General features: G+C 43.6%; 1 pseudogene; it reads left to right on the top strand.

Moving 5' to 3' along the window:
• Positions 1–270: 270 nt before the first annotated feature.
• On the top strand, positions 271–24,891 carry LOC130886797 (killer cell lectin-like receptor subfamily B member 1B allele C; annotated as a pseudogene).
• Positions 24,892–25,005: the final 114 nt, after the last annotated feature.

The raw sequence follows: 25,005 nt of genomic DNA, 5'->3' as shown, positions 1-25,005 counted from the left end.
AATAACATATATTATGGGGCTTTAGATGAGAATGCCATAGGGTAATTATTTGAATGTTTGGCTCTGCATCGCTAACACTTTTCCGGAAGAATTCAGGGGTGTGGCCTTGTAGAAGAGGTATTTCACTGGGACTGGGCTTTGAGGTTTTAAAATTCCCAAACCACTTCCAGTTAGCTCTCTTTCTCTGTCTTCAACTTGCAGATAAGATGTAAACTCTCAGCTACTGCTCCAGTGTAGTGTCTGCCTGTCTGCTTCCATGCCCCTGCCGCGATGGTCGCACTCACCTCTGAAACTGTAAGCAAGCCCCAACTGTTTTATTCTAGACGTTGCCTTGGTCATGGTATCTCTTCACTAAGACCTGTTTGGCCTTTTTTCTGTTGTTCCAGCCTAAAGACTGCCCAACAGGCCCTAACAAGAAACAGCAGGTCACAAAAGAAGAGGAGCTGCTGGAGTTTGGGGGAACTCCTGCCTGTTCCCAGAAGAAACCCCCGAATGCTGGTAAGGTTTGTCAGCTTGACCGAAGCTGGAAGAGGGAGCCTCAGCTGAGAAGTGGCATTCCTCAGATTAGCCTGTGTGCAAGCCCATGGGGGCACTTTCTTGACTGATGATAGGTGGAAGGGCCCATCCCTCTGTGGGTTGTTCCACTCCTGGGTGGGTGGTCCTAAGGTAAATATGAAAGCATTGTGACAGGTCATGAAGATCAGCCCAGTAAGCAGGGTTCCGCCGTGGTTTCTGCTTCAGTTCTTGCCTCTGTTTCCCTTCCTGGTGTTACACCCCAGGCTGGTTTTGGTCATGGTCACAGCAATGAATGTGACAAGCACAAAGAATATCGCAGCCCCGCACCAGCCTTTGCCAGTCCTGTCCTGCCCAGTTCTGTCCCCCTTTACTTGGCTGTTCTGTGAACAGAGCTCCCTTTTTCTACCCTTTGGTCCCTGCAGCTTTTTCTACCCCAGCTCTGTCTCTGGTCCTTCCCAGAGGCAGCTGAAGGGGCCCTTTGCTTGGTCATGGAAAAACCAAAGAGTTAGGTTGCCCAGGTCAGTTGCCAGACAGGGAAATTAGGAATTTTTTCCTTGCTCAGTCTTTCTACAACCCCCACTTGCTAATACAGATAATTCTAAGGAGATATCCAAGAAGATTTTACTCCACACAGCTTCACCCAGGCCGGGTGCTAAGATAACAGAAAAAGGCCTGCAGGGGTCATGCCGCATTTTTACTAGCTATGTACCAGATGACATTATTTCATACAATAGTTTCATTCACGCATACGGATCGCAGGATTCCAATCACATTTCACTACACAGCTGAACCACTGCCAGCCCCGGGACCATCCTCCAGCAACAGAAGCACCAAGGATGCTGGTGTCCTGCTTGCTGGCAGTGTGCATCATTTCAGACCTTAGGGAAAGAGCCAGAGCAGTAGCCCAATTCAGTCTTGACGCTTTGGGAGGACAGAGAGCAGACAGCATATTGGCTGCCATTAACAAGAAGGGTTGTCCCCCTCATTCAGAATGTGTACCTGGGCTTGCTCCAGGTGTCTGGGGAGAGATCCCTGAGGTCCTTATTGAATAGTGAGAGACAGATGAGCACAAAAGCCTAGGGTAAGAGAAAAGGTATTGGAAATGCTGTTCCTAGAGGCTTAAGGTGAGGATGGAGTGGGGGTGAGATGTCAACTATTTTTAAAAGGGCTGAAGGAAGACAAAGAGAAGAGGAGGAAGAGGATAAAGAGGAAGGGAGGAGGTGTGGACGTTAGGAAAGGTGGTGACACTTGGGGTGACAACAGCAAGAGCGGCGAAAGCAGGGGGAGGAAAAAACGCACCGAGTCCAATGAAAATGAAGGAGATCATCGTGTTAAGTGAACAGAGCAGTCACAGAACACAGATCCGTGGGTCACACGCAGGGTGTGTGGGATGCTGGGTGTCCACTGCACTGCGAGCCCCACACTGCGAGCCCTGAAGTTGATGTCAAGAACGCCAGGCAGAAGGGAGATGGCGCAGAGCAGCGGGAGAGTGCGGCTCAGGGTCTCTGAGCGTGAGCCCTGCGGGTGCTGCTGGTTAGAAGCTGGCTTTCAAACAGGTTAACTGAGTTGATTAAATTGCTTAAAGTCAACTGAGTTAAAAGAAATTGTTTGCAAAAATATTTCAATTTAATGAAGGGAGACGAAACTCTTTTTTATTTAGTTTTTATTTTTTTAATATTACTTTTAGTTTTGTACGGAGTAAGACAAAAAAAGGTACCTATTTTGTAGGGAGTAAGACAAAAAAGGTACCTGGAGGGACAGCCGTGGGTGCTGGGAACCGAACTCTTATATTTTTGGTTGTGAGCCTAGCCTTTAACGGCTGAGCCATCCCTCCAGGCCGCTAGCGGTAGTGAATCTGGACCTGATGTAGGTAGCAGGCGTGGCTCAACGCCACCGCCATTTTAGTATCAAATGACTTCATTCTATGAATTTTTGCTAAAACACATACCAACAAAAAACGGACTCTTTGCAGCGATCGTTTCTGATCTGGACGACCGCTGCTTGCTGCTTCGTTCATGCAGCGCTAGCGAAATGGAGCCTAAGGGTTGAGAGGGCTGAGGACACGGATTGGAGTGAAGGGGTCGTGTCAGGAGAGGAGTGAAGACACGAGGGTTGGGCGTGTGCAACTTTGCGTGGGCTAGAGCTTGTAAAGTGCACTGATGCCTGAAAGGCTGGAGGAGTTGGTTGGTGCCAACTGGGTGCAGGCGCGGGTGCGAGGGGCCGGAGTGGGAACAGAGTGAGGTTCAGAATTGTGGCAGTTGTAGGGATGTTTGGGATGATGTGTTCCCGTGGACTTGTTTTTGTGTTGAAGTTAGAAAAAAATGCAATACAAGAGAAAAAGAAGAAAAGAAAATTGTGAGGGAGCGGTTTAAAAAATTGTGTAGTCCAGGCTGGCCTCGAACTCCAGATCCACCTGCCTCTGCCTCCTTCAGCAAATCCTACCGGCCTGCGCCACCAGAACCGGCGAGGAGATGCACTATCAAAATACTAGTTAGCATTGAGTTACGATGACGTCACCGCTTTCTCAACACTACGGAAAGAATGTAGAGTGAAAACGACCGGGTTCGCCTTCTCCTCCAAACCGCTCTGTCAGCCAGGTCCAAGCGCGTTTTCCGCCGGGCTCAGGCACACTCCCCTCACTCCAGGGAACCCCAACCTCAGGAGCCCCGAAGGCCCCTCCCGCTCCGCGCCCCCTGCTGGTCACCCCGGCAAACACACTCCCGCACCTCCCGGCGTGGATTCGTCTAAACTGAGTCTTCTTCCAGTTGCTCGTTTTTGCTTGTGCAATGCCGGTGCCTTTTTCTAGGCAACCAGACACGACTGATCCAAGTAAAGGAACTGCAGCATTAGACCTCGAGTGTGCCGGTGAGGTGCAGGGTCAGGGAAGTGTGATAAAGTCTCAGGGTGCCTGTGACCTTGTGCACTTAACGCAGAACTCCAAAGTTTCTTTACTTATTTCCTATGTGTCCTCACCTCTCTTGCCCAGCCTAGAAGAGATGTTTGCTTTCCACATGGGTGTTGTGAAGATGAACCAGAAACTTCCAAGCTCCTTCTGGAGATCTAGAAACCAGGAGCTTTCCTCACTGCGTTTTCATTTTAATACTCATGATGATAAGCGATATTGTGCGACATTTCCCGTGCTCCTTGGCTACCTTTATGCTGTTGTGATGCTCAACCTTGATTATCAGCTTGTTTGGATTAAGATACACCTAGGAAATTAGTGGAGCAAGTCTCTGTGCGTGTCGTGAGGACGTGTCCGGCGAACGTTAGTAGTGCTTCATGGTTTTAAGGAAATGTATGAGCAATCCTGGGAATATTCAACAGATGATGGCATTTTGAGAGCCGGTCACAGCTAAGAGATTGTGGCCTGAGGGAATCAGTAGCTCACAGAGATCCCATCCTAGGATAAGCACTACACCCTGGGCCTTCTCTGTATACCCCATTCACTTGCTTCCTCCTGAGATTCTCCTCCTACCTCTTTATCTGTAACCCATAAATTTGGGCTTCATGGTGTCTCCAGATTCTTGCCTATTGTTTTCTTTGTTTGAGTGTTCCAGTTGCTCTATTGTGCCTCTGAGTCTTGACATTCTATCTTCGTCTCCTAGGAAGCTTCTATATGTGTGAGCACTCAATTTCCGGTGGAGAGAGCCGAACCAGAACCTAACCAGACAGAGATCTGTTTGGTAACAGACTTTAATGGCTACTTTAAACTCCTAGGGTGGGTTTAAATGGCTTTCACTTCAAGGAAAGAAGGTCGGCTTGGGGAGTATTCCAAGGAAGGCTTTCCATTGAGTCTTCTCAACGTGAGGCTGACTCCCTTGAGACCCAGGGCAACAAAATCCAGAACGCAGCTACAGGGTGGAGCAATGCCCTATGTACAGAAACATTGATACATCTCTCCAGCAGTCCTGTCTTTGATTAGTAAGCTTTCTAGGAGGCCGTGAAGGAAGAACAAAGAGACCACCATTTCATTTCGTCTCCGCCAAAGTGCTACGTGAGACCTTGGAATACTCCCCAAGCCGACCTCCTTTCCTTGAAGTGAAAGCCATTTAAACCCACCCTAGGAATTTAAAGTAGCCATTAAAGTCTGTTACCAAACAAATCTCTGTCTGGTTAGGTTCTGGTTTGGCTCTCTCCACCGGAAATTGAATGCTCACACATATGGAAGCTGTTTGCCTAAAGGTATCCAGTGCCCTGTTCTCTGAGTGTCCCTAACAAATGGGATTTTTTTTTTTCAATTCTGTCTCCATTTCAGCCTGAGTTTCCTTCAGAATTTATGCCTCTTTATTGAGTGCACCTTTCTATTCCTGCGCTGCTCATTATTCCATTCAGCCACTTACTTGTCTTCTGGACTTCAGTTGGGATTTTATTCCCGTCCTCTTCCAGGGCATTCAAGAGGTTGTGACCTCCTCAAACACCGTCACTTCCTTGCTTCCGTTTATAACTATTCTTTTAAATCCTTAGTCCTGCGAGTCATCTAGGTCATTCTTATTAGAGAACATTCTACAGGACCGGGTCTTAGTTTGCCTTCTATAGCTGTGATAATGACCATGACCAAAAGCAGCTGCTTGTGGAGGAAGTGGTTTAGCAACCTCACGTGTCCACCATGAAGGCAAGGTAGGCAGGAAGATCTCAAGGCAGGAACCTAGAGGCAGGAGGGGAAGCAGGGGCCGTGGAGGAATGCTGCCGACTGGCTTGCTGTTTATCGCTTCTTCCGTTTGCTTTTTTTTTTTTTTTTTTTTTTTTCTGGTTTTTCGAGACAGGGTTTCTCTATGGCTTTGGAGCCTGTCTGTTTGCTTTTTTAAGTAAGCCAGGACCACCTGCCCACAGGTGGCACCCACCCACGGTGTGCTGGGCCCTCTTATATCAATCATTAGCAAAGAGAATGCCACACAGACTTCCTGCCAATCCAGTCTTATGGAGATATTTTCTCAATTGATGTTTCCCCTTCCCACAAGACTCTTACGTTCCAAAGTTTCACAAAAGCTAGCCAGCGCACATGGGGTTACTACTGTTGTAAGTTGTTTTCCCCAGTGCCATTTTGGACAGGTTGGTTGGTGCAGCCCAAAAGTAACCCCAGTATAGAGTGCATTTTACCTAAGAGGAGAGAAGAAGTGGGAAGACGCAGGAAGAAGCAAGGGTGAGAGGAAGATCATATGGCAAAACAGGAAACTAGAGTCAAGACTGGCGCCAAGAAGGACTTCCAACCCGGCCTCTTCTTTAACATCCTGCCCCCTCAGTATTGGCACTGAGGACCAAATATTCAGACAGACATGCCAACCTTTTGACACGGCGACAGGATGCTGTCATGCACAAAGTTCACTCTTGAGAACTACACGCCTGAGTCAAAACAAAACAAAACTCAAACACAAAATATCTCAGCATGTTTTAGTAAGTTTTCGATTCTGTGGACGGAGGGCCGCATTCATTCCGAGCTGTCTCAGGGCTCGCTGTGGCCCGTGGGGTGTGCATGCAGGCTTGTAAGAAGGTATTCCTGTGCCCACGGTGATGACAGCTGGACCTATGACCATCTGTTTTCAGGGGGTAGCTTAATACCCTGTGGGAGTGGTCTTGAGCATCTCTGGGGGAGGGGTTATCATTTGGCCGGCTTTCTGAGATGCAGCAGGGTTTGGAGAGAGCCAGAGGTGGGGTAGGGTGGGGGCTTGGGGTGGAGCTTCTTCCCGAACATTCCAGACTCTTTGGGTATATGGATGCCAGGGGCTGGGGTGAAGCATTCACCTGAACAATTGTGTTTGACATTTTTAAGTATTATATACACATTGCCATACAGGTATACTTGTTTTTTGTGTGTGCTTGTCACTTAAAATCTACGTACCAGTATTAAAGTGCCCTGTGCTGTTGTGTGTGCTGGAAACATTGTATGACTGTGTTTTTCTCCTTACTGTCCTTTCTCTTTGACCTGAAGACCTCTGGGTTGTCTCTTGTGCAGCAGGTACAGTGCTAATAAACGCCTTCACCTTTGGAATATTTGGGAAGGTCTCAGTTTCTTCTTCATTTTGGAAGAATAATTTTGCTGACTGAAATATTTTCAGGTGGAATGAATTTTCCACAGCTTTGAAGACGTCATCTGTATGAGTCCATTTGCTGCACTTACAAAATACTGAGACCAGAATATCTCTAAAGAAAAGTGGCTTATCACTTTTTTCCACTTTTTATAAGAAGGCAGTAGGTGTACAGCCAAACAATTTTCCTTGTGACATGTTCACGCGTGTGTGTACCATGCTCTGATCCACTGACACCCTGTCACCTTCAACAGTCTCCCCTCTTTTTGTCTCGTCCTTGTTCTCCTTCACAAACATTCCAACTTTTGCTTTCATGAAAAAAAAGTTTGTTTTGCTTACAGTTTTGAAAAATACCAAGTTCCCTTGACCCCCAGTGAACATTTCATTTCCGCTGTTGTGGTTTTTCATTCCCCAAATCTGTGAGGTTCTATGCACATATTTCGTGTCCTTGTTGGCAGATGATTTTGCTTGTGTGTCGCCTTCCTGTGTCCCTGCTCATCTGGGGCATCCATCGGCTCATTAGTTCCTAGTAGCTGACCAAGCATCTTTAGGATAATTCTGAAAACTCTTGCTGAAAAAGCTCATACATTTGTGATGCTTTAATTTATAAAGTATCCCTTCCTTTCTCTGCTTGGCCATGATTCCCTATTTTTGTTTTGTTTGTTTTTGTATCTGTGTAATCTTTCTGTGATTTTGACATTTGAACTATCACTCACCTTTCCTAGCCTTATTTTAAATTACAGAGACATCTGAACCAAGCTCATGGAGCTCATGAACTCTAGATTGACTGCTGTGGAGCCTGCACGGAACTGAACCAGGCACTCTGCATGTGGAACACAGTTGTGTAGCGTGATCTATCTGAGGGACCCCTGGCAGTGGGACCAGAATCTTTCCCTGGTGTATGAGCTAGCTTTTTGGACCCCATTCAATACAGTGGGATGCCTTGTTCAGCCTTGAGGCGGGGGGGGGGGGGCTTGATCCTGCCTCAACTTGCTGTGTTAGGCATTGTTGACTCCCCATGGGAGGCCTTACCCTTTGGGGGGAGTGGTTGGCAGGGTAGGCTGTGGGGGGAAGGCGAAGAAGGCAAGAGGAGGAGTGGGAAGAAGAACTGTGGTTGGAATGTGGAATGTAAATTAAAATTTAAAAAATTGTTAAATTATTTTTATTTAATTTTATGTGTGTGGGTGTTTTATCTGTATGTACATCTGTGCAGCATGTGAGCACTTGGTGGTCAGAGAATCTAGAGGAGGGTATCAGGACACTTGGGACTGGAGTTACAGTTTTGAGCTGCCAGTGGATGTTGGGAATCAAACGTGTGACCTCTAGAAGAGCAGCCAGTGCTCTTAACCACTGAACAATCTCTCTACCCCTCCTTTTATCACTTTTTTTTGGTGTAGTCTCTTTATTTCTTCACGTTCAAGGGTAATATTGGTCTTTCACTCTATTTTTCTGTACATTCTAACTTCCACTATGAAAGTAAGAGAGTTCAATATCAAAGCAGGCTACCACTGGGATGCTTGTCTTTCTTAAACCTTGAGATTTTTAATAAGACATTAACTACAGCCACTTTGAAACTCAGTATCAGGATTTGGAGAGATAGGCTCCGCAAATAAAAAAGATACAGCAAGACAGGTGTGGTCCCTGGAACACTGTAACCCCAGCATCCAGAAGGGAGGAGACAGGGGGATCACTGAAGCATGTTGTTTTCCAGACTGTCTGGAAAAAAAAGAATATCAGTGCAAGGTCCAGAGGAAGCACTGCCTCAAAGGAACAAGGAGGAAAGAATATCCCGCAGTCCCCTCTGCCCACTGGACATGCACACAGGCGTGTACACACTCAAACACATGCGCACATACACCATACAAACATACACTGTATTCACACACATGCATAAACACATACATGGATAAATAAAAATAAATAAAGCCCAGGATCACCTACACCCATTCACCATTTGAATTCTTTAGTAGTCACGTCACATCATGAATGGTTAATGTCACATTTTACTCTCTCGCGCACACAAATACACGTCCGCTTACCCTCCTTCTGTTTTAGAGTAACAGGATCAATGTAATCCTGAAATCTGACATTTTGCAGTGGAACAATCGTTTAGGCAATTAGGTGATCAGATGACTTCAGTAGGCAGATGCTTTCCCCACATGTGAACGCTCAGTAGGGTTTTATTTTTATCTGTACAATGATGGCTACATAACAAAACTCTCGTTGTATTTGTAACTGTGTGGTCATTGTCATGGCTCCTGTCACTCCATCACAGGAAAAGTGGGCTATCAGCTGCGTAGAACACACAGACCAATGGCGATGTGTTTGGTTGTTATTTTTAGTTTCTTTATGCTTTGTGGCTTAGAGATGTTTGAAAGCACCTGCTAATGAAAACACCTCCCCCTCAAATCTCTTGCATTTAATGAGGTCATTGTAGAGGCATCGGAACCAGGCTTCAGAAATGCTAAATTTCAGTGTTGGACCTGACGAGATGGCTCAGTAGTCAAGAGCACTGGCTGTCCTCCCAGAGGATCGCATTCAGTTCCTATCTTACAAGGCAGCTCACAACCACGAACACAAACACATAAAATAATAGAGTAAGACAAAAAGAAAAAAGAAAGAAAACTTCAATATCCTTCACTATCTTTTCAAAGCTTAATTCTTCATCTAAACACAGAATCAGACTCCTCTTTACTCTGTTGGTCTAATATATCCCCATAGTCACTGACCACAGCGTTGTTTGCTTAACCATTGCCCATGACCCACCTCAAATATTCGAAATGTTCTTCATACACTTACCCCTGAAGGTTATGATGTCCCGGAAAGGGAGGGGGATTGTTGGATAGAAAATGAACTATTAATGAACTTTTAAATAATTCTTATTTAAACAAAAGCCTGAGGACCTGATGTATATGAAAATTACTATACTAAAAGTTCAACACCAGTTGAAATTAGCACCCTTGTCGACCAGAGATTATAGTAATCTGAGCGAAAGAAATAAATAGAATCACACAAGATGCACAACATTGGAAAATCTTGCACACTTGTTGAATCTTAGGTTTAGATGGAGAATGAGACAGAACTCCCTCCATGCTTGGCGTTGGGAGAAATGAGCGTCAACAAAGAGTGACAGCTGAGGAGGTTCTGGCCTTGGGAAATGAATGTGCTCTCCACGCTGTAAGTGTGCACCTGACTCCTGGAACGCACAGCCTGCAGACTGCTGCCACGGTCATGTAACTGTGTGCACCTGGTACAATTCCACTCCGACCACAGAAAGTGACTTTAAGGAAATCCTCGCTTCTCTTCTTCTTTTTCACTTGTGATATGAGACTGTCTGACTTAGGTGTGGTCCTTGCTCTAAGACTCTGGGTCTAGAAATCCCTGGAGGAGATAGCACATCGCATAGACCTGTGTCCTCCACTCCCTGTCGCTCTGACAGATGAAGTCCTTTCACTCAGGACTGCTCTGAGTGGCACACGCTGCTCCCATCACTGCTCTTCCTATTTTGTCAGTCATGAGGTTACCCCACGTTCCCGTCTGCAGCTCCACACTCCACAGCTCCTTTCACAGTGTGAATATTTCAGGAGGATTTCAGAGCTTCAACCGGTGCCAAATGGCACCGTAGGCTTTCATGTATAACCCTCAGTTTCATGCACAAAATGGCATACATCTGAACCCTGGGAGTTCAGGAGCAAGGTAAATTTGAATTCAAGATGAATATTTCATCAGAGTTCTGAGGGAATAACTTATAACAGACAGAGGAACAAGAACAAAAAAGACCGTCCCAGAAGTATTCTTTCTTTAAAAAAAAAAAAAAAAAAAAAAAAAAAAAAAAAAAAAAAAGTAAGCTCTTGTGAGCAAGACAGGCACCACGGTCAGTAACTATGGAGAAACCCCCAGCTACCAGTGTGGGTGGGTGTGGACACGCACAGTAGAGAGTGTGCAGCGGACTTCCTTTTTCGCTTATTTCAACTCACAGACCTTGGAGTCTGTTCCTGTCTACAAGTTCAGTGTCAAGTCCCTCCACCTACAATGGATGCATCAGTGGTCTACGATAACTTAAACCAAGCCAAGACCCAAGAGCCAAAGCAGGCATCCTCTCCAGCTCCTCTCCCAGGTAAGCAGCTTTTCTTCTTTGGCATTTGAATTATCTTCCAGAGTTAAAATTTTCCTCTGAAACGTATGGGTTTAAGTCACTGCTTTGAAGGTGAGAAGCAGGTCTCCGTCTATGTTAGTGTTACATACCGTGGCAGTCTGCCTGCAGAAAACCACAATTCTGGAAGGTCATGCATTCCATTTTTATTCGATTAGGCAGCAGAAAACCTGCCCATCACTTCCCCTATTCAGTCTTTGTTAAAATCCTGAAGAAAGAATATTTTATTTACATGAGCAAAGTCGTGTTTCAAGAGATGTTGATTCAATCAATTGCCAGTTCCGAGTTCACCTACAGAATGCGGACACTGTGGCCCAGCTCTACTTCACTGCAACCTCAGTGTCCCTTCACAGTGCAGAGTGTAGATTTAATGGTAATGTCTCCATCTCCCAGAAAGGAAGGTAATCTTGGGAAACGTCACAGTCAAAATCAAAGACTTGAATTAAATCAAAAGCTGCTGCTGGTGCAGGTGCTGGTGCTGCTGCTGCTGCTGGTGGTGGTGATGTGTGTATGTGTGTGTATAATTTTATTTAATTTTTTTAAAAGCTGGCTGTTTCTATCTTTTAAGTATAACGGTTTTAAATGGATGTACCACACAAAGTACCAAAGCCAGTCAGGAATTAACCCTTCAACACTGACTGAAAGTAGCACTCTTGTCTACCAGAGCATTTAGTGATGCAAGCTAAAGAAACGTGGAAGGTTGTTCAGATGAAGCACACAACCTGAGGATGGCTGAGATGTAAGAGGCCAGGAGCTCAGGCAGAAAGTCTATAGAATGATCATGACACATTATTCCGTTCTGCTGGCTAACTGAACCCACTGACATCCGTCTTAAAGCAGTTGCTTTCCAATCTGACGATTCTATGTGTTATGACACGTGGACTTCCAACTCCAGAGCTTCTTGTGAGAATTGTGTACATTGCCAAAGGTTTGAGTCAAGAAGAAAGTCTTCGAGTCAGCAAATAAGCTTCATTATAATGTTTACATAGGGTGAACAGAAAGTGGAGGGAATGGCTGCTTTGATAAGTGTAGAGGGAATTCATAGCAGCAGTAAATTGTTGTTGTTGTTGTTGTGAAAAAGCAAGTCTTGGTTTTCCCCTCATGTCTAGCAAAAGTGGAGGAAGAGTGTAAGAAAATGAATATAGAGAAAGATAAGGAGGCTCTTCTCAGGCTCTACTGTCTAAGATCCCAGTCAAGAAGACTAGAAAAAAACGTTATCTAGAAAAAAAAAAAAAGGACTACGGAAAAAAAACAAACATTATTTTAATCTTCAATAATCTGGGAATAAACCTGAAGAAAAACAAAACAAACAACAGCAGAATAGAAACAGAACATGGCGTTCGATAGAAAATGTTGATGCAGAAGCATAACTGTGAAACCACCAGGACCCATTTAGCTAAAGGGCTCACACCATGGTAAATTCGAAGCACTGTGATTAGATCTGCCTGCAAAGAGAACCGGAAAGGGGGACGTGAGTGGTGACCTATTTTGTTTGTGGTCAAATGGCCAAAGATTTGTTCAGATGGTTCAATGGATATGTAAAAATGTAATTGTAATAAGTAAAAATGCCTCTGGAATTTATTTATTCATTCAGAAATAACCAATTACTATGAGACAAATATTGCTCTAGACACTGGGGAAACAGCCATGAAGAAACAGGAAAGGGTCTTTCTCCCGGTATTTTATATTACTGTGAAGTTTTAAATCAGTGATATAAACACCTGTGTCAGAGACTGTGCAATTTTGAATGCCAGTGAGAAAGCATTTAAAAGGAAATTAAAATTTTTGCCATTAGAGATGGCATCCTGTCAAGCAGAGTGATCAAGGCAGGCCTTTCTGAGAGATGACGCTGGCCTCAAGTCCTGGAAGTCTTTGGAGACCATGGTTGAGTATCTGAGAGAGGAGCCTTCTAGTCAGCTGCACCGGCAAATGCAGAGGGAGAACAGGACTGCGATGTGGGGAACATGCATGCCCGGTGTGCTGTGGAGATCAAACCAGGAGGAATGGTGACCAGTGGAGGGATTTGGAGGACAGTCCATAGGTTCAGATGTGAGGGGAAAACCATTGAAATGCCTGGAACAGTGGATATGACTTAGCATTCTGTGGGTACCAAAGCAGGTACTGCCGCATAGCCAGTGCTTACATAGCCTCTTCTGTATGTAACTGCAGTAGTAGAGCAGATAGTACGGGGAGTCCGGGGAGCCCAACTCTGAGGACAGGAGCTCTTTAAATTTTGTCATGAATGGATAAAGATTTTTTTAAAGTCACCTAAGTGGCTTTTTACCTATAATTAAAACAAAAACAAATAAAAAGCCTCACATTTTGGAAAAAGAAAGGAAGGGAGGGAGGAAGGAAAGAAAGAAACAATATTTATTGCCAGTTACCACAGGCCAGATGCTATGCTCAGGAATTTTGAGTAATTGTTGTCTACAGTTCTGCCTCCTGTCCAGGACACACCTGAGCTAAATAGCAGCGGTGGTCAGCCACTGTCTGTTTCTTCAAACCTAACACACTGCTTCCTTCCATGACAGTTCCATCACCTCTCTCCCTACAGCCCTGCCCACTGTCCACAGAAGGTTGCTTCCAGACCTCTGCATGCATGCTGGTCTCTTACACAAAATGTAGTCCTTATATGTAACCTGCTTGCATATTGCTGCGTGCTTCAGGTAATCTGTAGATTACTGACGACACCGAGGATGCTTTCAGAGCCATGGGAATGACTGCTGTGGAGTATTTGTTAGAGACTAAAGATGGAGAAAGGAAGTGTGCATTCCACACAGAAGCAGCCTTCTGTATGTGACTGTCTTCTGTCTGTAGCTAGCTGGGTCTATAGATACCACTCCAAGCACATGTTAGACTGTCCATGTCTCTTCTGGAACACCTTTGTTCTTCTCTCCCTCTCCATCCCTTCCTTTTATTCTTTCTCCAGAGGAAAATTTGAAAAGGAACTAACTCATCTAAGTGACTGTTCTGTCTCAACGCTGGTCTAGAGACTAGAGACAGTTGGTCCTTGTCTTCAGTCTGGGTTAAACTGTTCAGTTGTCTGCGATAATGTAAAAAAAAAAAAAAAAAAAAAAAAAAAAAAAAAAAAAAAAAAAAAAAAAAAACCTAAAATGTATCTAGAAGAGGTAGAATTGGATATACAAACATTCTGGAAAATACAATGAATAATAAAAGACAATATAATAAATAACAGCACATCTGATTTTAAAAATTTAACATGAACTCAAAACATGTATTCATTTACATTAACATTTAAATTACAATTACATTAATATTTAGAAACATATAAAGCCAACAGGAAATATATGTAAATCATAAATCAAAAGGTACTTTGCAAAAATAAGGAAACCCAGGCAGGTATGTGGTTCATAACTATGATACCAACCAGAACCTGGGAGGTGGAGACAGAAGATCAGGAGTTCAAGGCCATTCTCAACCATGCAGAGTTAGAGGTCAACCTAGATGACAGGAAACCCTAGAAAGTACAGCAAAAAGGCAACTAGGAAAGTTTTCTTAGAATTTATAAGAACATTATAAATGTAGATGTTAGAGAGCAAATAAGAGCTATTTGTTATTTTAATTAAATTAGAGTGATAGAAGCTAGCTAATGGTTCTCCACAGTATTTTCATAAATAAACCAAAATGATTGTTACTTGTTTCATATGACACCCATGCTTTTAAAGTAGCCTAAAGTCAAGAGAAACTGTCCAAATCATGAGACTTTATGAACACATTTATAACTTGATGTATTTGAACTCCTGATATACATAAGATTTTATTGTGTAGTAACTGATATGGTCACCAATAAAAGCACAGATACAGGACCTGGTATCTCACCAAGGCAGTATTGTAGATGCTTGTGTTATAGCACAGAACCCCCTTAATCAACCATTTCAATCTGGTGCACTTTCATAATTTGTAGTCAACAAGTTGATAAATATTAATCCAATTATTGAATAGAAAATTCCAGGAAGAAGTAACTCTGTGTCTTGAGCTGGACATTGTTGTGAAGAGCACAGTGAGCTCTCGCACCGTCTTGGTCAAGGCATGAGTCACTCCTCACCTCCTTCGTCACGGCTCTTCTTGGTTTTCAAATTATGTCTGGAGTGAACTAATCCAGAAATGAGGGCATGTTTGTGATCCAGATGTTGAGGCAGGAAGACATCTGGCCTTTAAGCCTGGATGACACACAGACCTGGAGACTGGAAGGCACACCTTTAATCTGGGTCACACCTTCTGTTGGAAGCCCATAGAAGGACAATGGAAGAAGGAAGGGTGGGGAAGGGTTGCTTCACCTGCTTGCCCTCACCCCCATCAGCACTTTCGTTCATCTCCTTCTTCGAGATCCCAGCAGAGCAGCTGAGACACCAGCCTTGCGGGACTCAGCAGCTACTAGAGTGGAGCTCTCCATTCATAGCCATTGTTGGGCTTCAGCCTGAAAGTCCTCCCAGTGAATTCATGTATATCCGGAGAGAGAGAGATTCATTCTGTAAATTCTGTGACCCTAGATAACCCTGACTAATATAGCCTGCCAGTCACCCAGGCTTGTGCTCAAATACCTCTCATTTTACTGAATAGTGACCTCAAGTTGTGAACTCTCTGAACTCTGGCAATACTCCTGTGTCAAAGGGAAGCCACACTTGCTTCCTCTACATGAAAAGGTGAAAAGACTCCATTTAAGGAAAGGGGAAAAAAGAAAAATAAAAACAGATTTTGCTAGTAGATACCAACCTGTAAAAGGCACAGCCACACTTACACATGCACTCAGTTAAGACGGAAAACTCCATTGTGTTTGTGTGTGTGAAGCAATATTCATAGAGATGGCTTCTAACCACAGCTCAGCTCTCCTTTAAGAGTTTGAGAGCTCGATCTGTGCAGATATAACAGAATTGCTATACATCACCAGTGCAAAGGTGGTACTTAGTACAAAACTGAGGAGCTGGGCGGTGGTGGTGCACGCCTTTAATCCCAGCACTTGGGAGGCAGAGGCAGGTGGGTCTCTGTGAGTTCGAGACCAGCCTGGTCTACAAGAGCTAGTTCCAGGACAGGCTCCAAAACCACAGAGAAACCCTGTCTCGAAAAAACAAAAAAAAAAACCAAAAAACAAAAAAAAACCCTGAGGTCTCTGTGTGTGTGCGTGTGTGCGTGTGTGCGTGTGTGTACCTCCTATAAACAAAGATACTCCTTCTTGGAGGAATGGCTGGTTCATTACCATAGCAGAACATGTACTTTACTTTTGTACAGCACCCACTCAGCAATTTTCAAGACATCTTCTCCATCAATCAAGTTTGACCTTCCTACCACCCATTTGACCCAACTGTAGAATTCCATAGTAAGGAGGCTAAGAAAGACTTTTCTGTACCCCACCCTCAACGTGAATCCAATTGTCCATGTTGATCAAACTACCTCATTGATTGCAAACACTCTCAACTAGATTAAAGGTGTGTTTTTCTTTAACTTCTCAGATTATTGCTGGTGCCCACACTGGCATCGGTTGGCTCTGAAACTTGGCTGTGTTTGGCTGATCCTTCTTGTCCTGATTGGGATTAAACTCAGTGTCTTAGGTAAGTGAGACAAATGTTTTTACCTTAGAATTCTCTCTCTAGCCTGGCAGTGGTGACACAGGACTTTAATACTAGCATTCTGGAGGCAGAGGCAGGCAGATCTCTGTGAGTTCATAGGCCAGCCTGGTCTACAGAGGAAGTGCAAGGACAGCTAAGGCTACAGAGAGAAACCCTGCCTTGAAAAACAAAACAAAACAAAATCTTCCTCTAGTTCCACCGTAAGTATTTTGGCTTCTTCACATGAGCTGGCCACCCTGAGCCTGGGGGAGAAACAATGACGGGCAGTTACAGGACAATATCCCCTGTTGCATTTCTCCTGTTTAGAGAATCACTATGGGGATGACGCATGTGCACCTAGAACTCTAAAAATGGTCACAAGTGACAAGATGACAATAACAATGAAAACCACAATGCCTACATATGAGTTTATAAGGTGTCTGCCAGCAACCTTATGGTTGGTGCGGGTGTGAGCATCCTCACTCCACAGGGGCGAAGTTCAGAGGTGCGAGAGGTGCATGGGCTTCAGCAGTGCCCTTAGATGTGGTGTAACCAACAGCAGTGTGAACCTGTTTGTTCTGTGCTCTTCTGGTTCTCTGTTCACTCTGTCTCCAAAGTGGTCCACGTGTCGCTAATACATTGTCTCCTGTCCATACTCAAGCTTGTTGAGTTGACTTCATTTCCTGAAGTGATAGATACAATATTTATCTTCTGAATATAGAATATACATTTTACCTTATTCCTGTGTTTTCTATCTACCGCTAGTACAAAAAACACCAGTAGGAAAAGTCATTCAAGAGAACAAGACAAAAACAACAGGCGAAAAATGCAATGTGAACGTTTCAGAGAGCAGTACGAAAGCAACAGGTAATTTTGATATTCTGATTTTAATCAATACCACATTACCTTTCATCAAGGCTCACATCATGGTGGGTCTTATGTTCGAGAAAAAGGAAGCATAAAAAGGTTAAGAACTTGTCAAAAGTGATGTCACTGGTAAGGGATGCTGTTGGAAACTGAAGAAATGTGATCTTGAAATCTAGCACCTTGGCCTCCTGTCCATGCTGCCTCAGCCTGATAGCACAGTTGGTTACTACAGACGAACAGCTACTTAAAAAGTAAAATATGGAGCTTAAGAGATAGATCAGTGGTTAAGAGTGTTTGTGTGGAAGCGTGGAGACTGTAATTACACCTTCAGCAGGAGCTCCTTCTGCTCCTTCAGCCAATAGCCGCTGAGATAGCAGCCCCCTGGGGCGTGGTCTCTCTCCCTTTAAAAAAGCGGCCACTTCCCTCTACTCTTTCTCTCTCTCTCTCTCTCTCTCTCTCTCTCTCTCTGGCTTCCGGCTCCTCTTCCGGCAACTAGGCTCCCTTCCTGATTGAGCAGAGGGCTGTTGTCTGGGACGGTGATCTGTAAGTTTTTCCCCTTTAAATAAATACCTTGTCTATTGGTCATAATTACAAACTGGTGTGGGATTGTTTGTGACTTACGCCTTCAAGTATCCCTGTAATCAGCACCCCAGGTCAAGCACTGGGACCTGCCTGCTTCCAGTTTTGGAGAAATCAGTATTAGTTTCACATTCAATAAGAGACTCTACTTCTAAAGAATAGGTGGAGAGGGATAGAGGCGGAGACCTTACATCCTTCTCTGGCCTCCACACATGCATAGGCACATGTACTTGTACACACATGCATATAAAACACACACACACACACACACACACACACAGACACATACCAAAAAAAATAGTTTGCTTTAGAGGAATGTTTTAGAGTCAGTGTTCTAATGCTGTGCAGAGACACCACAACCATGAAAACTCTTATAAAGGGAAGCATTTACCTGGGGCTTGCTTACAGTTTCAGAGATTTCGTCCATTGTCATCACAGTTGGGAGCACAGTAGCATGCAGGCAGACATGATGCTAGAGAAGTAGCATCTGGATCTGCAGGCAGCAGGATCTGCAGGACTCTGGGCCTGGTTTGGGCTTTTGAAACCTCAAACCCCATCCCCATAACACACTTCCTCCAACAAGGACAAATCTAAAGTAATACCACTCCCTGATAACTAAGCATTCAAATATATCAGCCTATGGGGACCATTCTTATTCAAACCACTACAATGAATAGTTGGTTGTTTTAATCAAAATTTTATATAGTTAACCTTATCTGATGTTAATCAAAAGAAACAAAAATAAAATAAATTCTGTGTCATTTATATTTCTTTGAGGTGTTATTAACAGTGATCTTGTCCCAGCACATGTTCCTGTGTGTGTAAAAGCGTGTTGGCAAAGCAACTACTGTGTGTAACTGGCTGTGGTGCAGCAGAGACAGGGTAGAAATTCACCATGTCTGCTCCTCACTTCAGAGAGTCCAGTTCAGCTAACGTGCCCCAAAGACTGGCTGCCACACCGAGAGAAATGCATACAGTTTTCTCAAGAGTCCGGTGTTTGGAAGGATGGTCTATCTGACTGCACTAGAAAAGGAGCCACTTTGCTGCTCATTCACGATCAAGAAGAACTGGTAAGTTGTTCTATAAAATAGAGGTGTAAGCATGTTCGGGAAGCTCTATCACTATCTCTAGATTGAACAGATCTTCCATGCAAAGGCTGTGGAAACTTTACATTATGGAAGCTCAGAGTCTGAGAGACTAATGGGACATGTGAGTCAATACCTGCATATGTAAGGTGAGTGTCCTAGGATTGTAAATGCTGGGCACAGATTCCTCAAGGGAGGAAGAATGAACTGTGCTGAGGACTCAGGACGGACACAGGTGACACTTGACCTAGATGTCGGGAGGCTGTGGAATACGAGTCACAGCACACAGGCTCAGGGTAAGTCCTCTCCTCTGCTTTGATTGTAGAGATTCGTAAAGGACTTGATAAAGAAAAGAGGACATTCATTTTGGATTGGACTAAATTACTCGTTTCCAGAAAAGAACTGGAGATGGATAAACGGCTCCACTTTAAGTTCTGATATGTGAGTATTGGAGGAGCTCACCCGAATATTCAGTTCAGGTCATCTTACTGTAGGGCTCTAACACTGACATCAAAGATTAAAGATGTTCAGAACAGTCTGAAAGTACGATTCCAAAAGTGGCTGAAAATTTCCATGTATAAAAAAATATCAACCTTTTATAAAGGCATGTGCATGCATATATGTATATATGCATGAGATAGAGTTTTAAAGCCAGGAAGCAGACTAACTTGTTTGAAAAACGACTGCTTAGAACCTCAGCACACATTGCTCTTTCTTTTACCTTCTATCCTTTTCTACACTTTGCATGAAATGTTTTAAGCAGCACATTTGCTATTTGCCCTTTGGTGTCTTGTTTTCTCGTTGTGTGAGATTGTCTGCACAGTCACAAACGCAATGAAAGAGCTGATGCTTCATAGTTAAGCTATTTATTTTAGCAGGATTCATGATTATTGGTATAACAAGGAGCAACGTGTCACTGCTCCAGATGTGGTAGGAGCTGAGAGAATGGAGCCAATAAATGAGGTGGACTAGAGCCTCGTGCAGCAGTCGGCTTTGTACAGAGCAGCAGCCATCTGTACTCTGAAGGTTGAGACGGTTCACATGAGCAAAGTTCACAGGCTTTAGCTGTACACAATAACAAATCAAGCTGAGCATGACAAACATGCTCTTCCAGAGACACACACAGAGGACAGCTTGAATATTATTGATTACCAATAGTAAGTACTAATAAGTAATCTGAAATAAGCCCACTCCTTTCTGTTGTGCTTGGAGGAGTGAGAAAATGCATTCCAACAACATTTCCATGTTTGGAAGGAACTGAGTCACAAGATTCTTGTCCTGTTTTCTTGGAGTGTTCCCTCAATCACTCAGACTTCTCCTTACCTGAGTCCATTCCTGGACCATGTCCCAACAGCAACGTGTTTATGTTTTTCATAAGCAAAAGCAAGCAGGATTCAATCAAATCTCTGTGCAGACTTTTTTCAGGAGAGATGATGTTGAGAATCATATTTTAGTAACTGTGCTAGTGAGTTTTATTTTATACCAACTTGACACAAGCTAGAGTCATCTGAGAGGTGGATCTGAGAACATCCATTGAGAAACTGCTTCCCTAAAATCAGGTTGTAGGTAAGCCTGTAGGACATTTTCCTAATTAGTAATTTAAGTCCCAGTTCATTGTGGGTGGTGTCACCCCCTGACCTGGAGGTCCTGGGTTCTATAAGAAAGCAGGCTGAGCAAGTCACAGTGAGCAAGACAGTAAGCAGCATCCCTTCATGGCCTCTGCATCAGCTCCTGCCTCCTGTCCTGCTCCTGCCCTGCTTAAGTTCCTGCTCTGACTTAACCTTAGTGAGTATCAGTGAAATAAATCCCTTTCTTCTCTAGCTACTTTTGGTCATGCTTTTTCATAATAGTAGCCTTAGCTAAGACACAAATCTTGAGTAAATTTGTGCACATTGCTCAAATCAATATTTAAAATATTCCTTTTAATCATTTAGAATAAAAAGGTAGAAATTGAAACAATGAAGCATATGTAGGCTTATATACAATATAATGATAACATATTAAGTATAGAGATTGTTAAATAGAGAAAATTATCTAGATAGTAAATATTGACACTATACAGGACCACATTTTGAATTTTTTTCAGTGAGTGAGATGTTGAAGTGAGGATTATTTAAAAACAAGTGTCCTGTTCTAGAATATATTTATGAAAAAAATACATATTCTATTTCATAACCTCTATCCTGATTTTTTTCTCATGCTTTCTGAAGTTTCTTACTTAGAGTTATTATTGCTGTGGCTAAAAGCAAGTTGTGGAAGGGGTTTATTCCTCACTGTTTATCACTGAAGGAGTAAGGACAGGCACCTAAAACAGGGCAGGAACCGAGAAGCAGGAGCCAATGCAGGGGCCATGGAAGTATACTGCTTACTGACTTGCTCCTCATGGCTTTCTCAGCCTGCTTTCTTATAGAACCCAGAACCACCAGCCCAGGGGTGTGGAAGGAGCTGCGGGCTGCGTTCCTGCTACCCAGCTCCCGCCGCCTGGCTAGCTTATGCCCCGAAATAATTACACGGAAACTGTATTCTTTTAAACACTGCTTGGCCCATTAGTTCTAGCCTCTTAATGGCTAATTCTCACATCTTGCCTAGCCCATATTTAGTAATCTGTGTAGCACCAGTCTTACCGGGAAAGATTCAGCATGTCTGACCTGGCAGCTTGCTTCATTGCGTCTGCCCTGGAGATGAGTGGCATGGCATCTGCCCCAGAGAGGAGAGGGAATGGCGTCTTACCTCACTTCCTCTTCCTCCCAGCATTCTGTTCTGTTTACTCCACCCACCTATGTTCTAACCTATGAGGCCAAGCAGTTTCTTTATTAATTAACCAATGACCTTCCTCCATCACAGGGGTATCCCTACCCACAATGAGATGGGCCCTCCCAGGTCAATCACTAATTAAGACAATGTCCCACAGGCTTGCCTGCAGCCCTATCTTATGGAGGCATCTTCTTATTGAGGTTTCCTCCTCTCAGATGACTCAGTGGTGTCAAATTAGCATAAACCTGTGACACTGAAGACTATTTTCAACATAGTACCTATAAAGAAATAAAACTATTTGATGTTAACTTATACTTTTCATACAAAGCAAGGCTTGATTTGTGAGGTGTTCTTTACTAATTTCATCAAAATATTGAGTGAATTTGGGTCATTTTCATGTACTATTTTCTCCTATCTCTTCTACTAAAACTCTTATTCCCAACAACCTCAAGTTCCTCTCCTATTGTGTGTGTGTGTGTGTGTGTATGACGGGGGGAGGGAGAGTGCGTTGTATGTGGGGGGGAGAGTGTGTGAGAAAAAAGAGAGCGAATGTGTGTGTGTTTGTGTGTGTGTGTGTGTGTAAGAGAGAGAGAGAGAGGCAGAGAGAGAGAGAGTTATGTGACACTATTTCTGTGGAGGTATGAATAAATGTCTACTGACCCCAGATAGGGAACCAATGACAGATCAAAATAACATTACTACAAAAGTCCAACTTGGCAAGCCACTGAGTTAATTGGAATTACTTGTAAGACTATGAATGAGAGGGTATTTACAGAACATAAACGACACAAAGGCAGCTGATCACTGAAAACCCTTCCCCAAAACTTGTGACGACACATAAAAGCTGGAACCTTCAAGCTCTCTGCACAGCTTGTAGGCAGTTCAACTGGTGAAACAAGTTCTTCTTCTCAGCAGTACTTACTGTTCATATAACCTTTGGGTATAAAATGTGTCCTGCATCTGATCAGTTTCAGGAGCTTGTTAATACTTGTGAGTTGTTTATTTTCTGAGTTTTAAGGAGTTTCCCTTTAGAACTTTCTGAATCTGAATGAGTCTCCCTCCAGGATGGATTGTTTCAGTTCAGAGGAAATTGCTATACAATTGGGTGGGGGTGGGGTGTGTGGGGAGGGGAGAGAGAGAGAGAGAGAGAGAGAGAGATCCATCGAGTTTAATTGTGCTTGTTTGCATGAATATGAACTGGGGGTTATTCCCTGGAGTATGGGCATATGAATAACTACTATGTCATTGATGAAAATGACATCTCCTCACCCAGCAACTATTAACTACCTGTATGCTCAGGGAAGTCTGGGGGATGAGATCTCCCTTTCTACCTGTGATGGTAAGTTTGCCGTCCAGTCCCAATCTTGTCCAGGTCTTGTGCAGGTAATCATAGCAGCAGTGGCTTCATGAGTGCATCAGCCACATCAAGTTCAGAAGACACTTTCAGGGACATCAACTGCACCCTCTGGCTCTTACATTCTTTCTGCCCCTTTCCGTGATGATTCCTGAGCCAGAGGGCATGGTGATGATATAGCTGTCCCACTTAGGGCTGAGCACTCAGTGACCACTTCTAGTTGTCAAATCACTTCTTACTGCAAAAAGAAGTATCTGTGCTAAAGACTGAGAGCAGCAATAATCTGTAATAAAAACGTATGTATTTGGAAGGAAATTTGAAACATATTCATCTAGCAATGCAACAGCAGTGTGTTCCCATGTGGGTTTGACCAGACTAGCAGTAGAGGCATGAATTCCATCCTGTTGAGTGGGCCTCAAATCCAATCAGAACAGAGAGTAGGTGGTTACTTCCATAATAGTCTTGCCACTATGGCTTCAGTGGTTTAAGCAGGTTGTAGTCTGTGGGATCCACAGCTAAGTTGGACATTGATGACTCTTCTTACCTAGAAGCCTGCATAACACTTGTATGTGTATGTTTGTGCGCTCACGTGGATGTGCATGTATGTGATGTAACATGCTCCTTTTATTGTGATCACAGTGATAATAAAATTATAAGGCACATGAAGAGTATGGATTAAGCTCGGTCGATCTGTCATTTTACCCTGAGTGTAAAATGATGCTTAGATTATATGACAGCCATCATGTAAGCCCGGAGCCTGCTGAGCTACAGCGGAGAGAGCATTGGTTAAGCCCTGCTTTTGTTTTAGCTTTGACCTGGTTTTCAGATAAGGAAAAAGTAACCATTTTCCCTGAACGATTATTTGAGGAATTAATAAAATAATGTTTGAGGTTTCCCAAGGCCAGGTAGGCAAAGGCCTAGGAAGCCTCAAAGGCATTTTGAACAGATCAGTCCTAAGGAAATCATCTTTAAAAACTGAAGAAAACCCCGAAGCATGGAAGAAATAAGACAAAGGAACCCTTAGAGTGGAGGGAGTCTATGGTATGACTAGCATCCAGGCACCTGGGTGAGAGCAATTTCTCTCTCAGACCCAAAGGGCTCCATGAAAAAATGACCAAAGGAGAGACAGCATCTGGGAGGAAGTCCCGCCCACTGTCACACACCCCCTTCTGTTTACGATAAGTCAGTGAATTTTGAACTCATCTCGGCCTTACAGTTAACTCGAATTTCACCTGTGCTGTTTGAATTCTTGTATGGTTCACACTGGCAGTGTACCATGGGAGCCACGGGAACCATGTATAAGTACTAAATCAAATACTCCCAGGGAATAAAGGGACCACTGCCGTCACAGAGCCTTAGCCTCTTTCCTCTGTGGATGCTGAGAGTCTGTAGAGCCACTAAGCACCCGCTGTCTTTGGCTGTTGTCACATTTTCATGTAACATGAGCTCCTTCCCCAAGCATTGGCGGGTTATAGCCTATATATTTAGGAGACCGAAGCTCAGCAAATTGAACTCAGCAACTTTTTTCCTTGCAGGAGATGTTAGCAGTAGAATAAGATTCAACTGTGTTTACAAAACTTCTCCTTTGTTACATCAGATGAATGTTATTTATTTATTTATTTTTTTGCTGCAAGAATTCTGCTCCAGTAATAAGTAACTGAAAATTATGCTGGACATTTGTTCCCACAAACCTTTATCTTTAATGTTGGTATATGTTGTTACTCTAGGTTTACTATAACTAAGAACTATATAGTCTACAGTCCTTACAAATCCAGAGGAAAACATGACCAACTTAAGATAATTATGAGAAAATCCTAAACACTAAGAGTGGCTGTTCTCTTCCTACTCAGATTGAACATCATTGGTGATGATATAAGAAACAGCTGTGCTGCCATCTCAAAGGACAAAGTGGTTTCTGAAAGCTGTGATTCAGAAAACACGTGGATCTGCCAGAAGGAACTAAAACATCTCTGAAACCAGGTGTAACGACTCCTGACTGCGAATCCCGTCTCGATTACTTTACCATACAGGTCTCTGCTCTCACTCTGACTAGGCTGCCGGCCCTCCCAGTGTGCAGCAAATCACTGTGATTCTTCCAGATACTCCTGTC

Source organism: Chionomys nivalis, chromosome 1 (assembly GCF_950005125.1).
Source record: "Chionomys nivalis chromosome 1, mChiNiv1.1, whole genome shotgun sequence".
Classification (NCBI taxonomy): Eukaryota; Metazoa; Chordata; class Mammalia; order Rodentia; family Cricetidae; genus Chionomys; species Chionomys nivalis.
The sequence above is the reverse complement of the archived record's forward strand: the minus strand, read 5'-3'. Positions and strand labels throughout refer to the sequence as shown.